Consider the following 1,583-nt stretch of genomic DNA (forward strand, 5'->3'; position numbering starts at 1 on the left):
TATTACTAAACGGCCAAAACGTACTTCTTTACTAATAACTATATTCGCACCACATTTCGCAGACAGTATCCACGTATACCACTGAATGTGCCTAAAAATTATATCATTGTACGACACAGTTCGGGAGATATGACACCATAGATATTCAGATGCGTGAAAAATTAGTTTTTGCTTAAAACTGAATGCAGTCACACTATCCTCTGTGTCCTCGATGGCTCAGTCGGATAGAGCGTCTGCCATGTAAGCAGGAGATCCCGGGGTCGAGTCCCGGTCGGGGCACACTTTTCAATTGTCCCCTTTGGTATTTATCAACGCCTGTAAGCATCTAGTGGTCTGGATTTCATTGTAATTTCAAGAAAGTTTTCGGGCGGCAGTTACAACAATCACAAAAGTGTACGTTTTAATACCTTGTATGCAGTCTTTTTGCTAATCACTTGTTCCATACGTTTAGGCATGCTGTGAACGAGCTTTCGCGTATAATTAGGACTAATTTGTCGTCATTCTTCCAGTATTCGTTCCTTTAAAGCTTCTTTTGATGTCACTGGCGTTTGTCGTACTTTTCGCTTCAATTCACTCCAAATATTTGCTGTTGGGTTCAAGTCTGGACTCTGAGGAGAAGTATCCAAAAACTTTGGGCAATTATACAGCGTCCATAGTCTCACAAAAATGGTTCAAATGGCTCTGAGCACTATGGGACTTAACATCTGAGGTATCAGTCCCGTAGAACTTAGAACTACTTAAACCTACCTAACCTAAGGACACTACACACATCCGTGCACGAGGCAGGATTCGAACCTGCTACCGTAGCAGCAGCGTGGTTCCGGACTGAAGCGCCTAGAACCGCTCGGCGACAGCGGCCGGCCATAGTCTCTCAGTATCCGCTTTATGGTTCTGATGATTGCCTTGAGACAATTTGAACGTCCTCGAAAGCCTGAAACTTGTAGTACTTTGCGGTAAATTCTCTTTTAGGATGTTCAGATACTTACGCTTGTACATTGTACCTCCAATGAACGCTAATTCGCCTACCCCAGATGACGACATGGAACCTCAAAGCATGACACCTCCACCATCGTGTTTAACTGTGGGTTGCAGATGCTTCGATTGAAATTCAAGTGGTTTTCTTCAAGTCATAGGTCTTCCGTTTGAGAAGAACATTTGCACTTGACATTCATCGACAAAAATTACTTGGTCTCACCAACTGACACTTTTATTTACGTGCTGCTTCGCGAAGTCCAGTCGTTGCTTTGTACTCCTCTCATTTATCATAGTGATGTTTCGTCGGACTGTTTCAGGGTGCACGTCCTTCCCATATTCCTGATGCTCTGCGGCAGCAATTTTCATTGCCGACAACTTTGGATTTGTTTTAATTTTTCTTATTACTCCGGTTTCCTCTTTTCTACTCAGCTTCTTTGGTCGCCTCGTTTTTGGCTTATCTTCAATTCTATTTTCTCTGTTGCATCTTCGTATAATGTCACCTACAGTACTCTTACTCATTTTTAAACAGGCGGCAGTCTGTCTTTCGGAACGTCCTTTAGCTTGATGGAAAATAACAAGTTGTCTCTCTTCAAATGACGTATTGTTTC

The 1,583-nt window shown here is 42.6% G+C and overlaps 1 non-coding gene across 1 annotated transcript; it reads left to right on the plus strand.

The window, feature by feature from the left end:
* The first annotated feature begins 205 nt into the window (after nt 1–205).
* Nucleotides 206–279, plus strand: Trnat-ugu. The gene has a single exon. It is a non-coding gene; the product is annotated as a tRNA-Thr (tRNA).
* Nucleotides 280–1,583: the final 1,304 nt, after the last annotated feature.

This window comes from Schistocerca americana, chromosome 1 (genome assembly GCF_021461395.2).
Source record: "Schistocerca americana isolate TAMUIC-IGC-003095 chromosome 1, iqSchAmer2.1, whole genome shotgun sequence".
Lineage (NCBI taxonomy): Eukaryota > Metazoa > Arthropoda > Insecta > Orthoptera > Acrididae > Schistocerca > Schistocerca americana.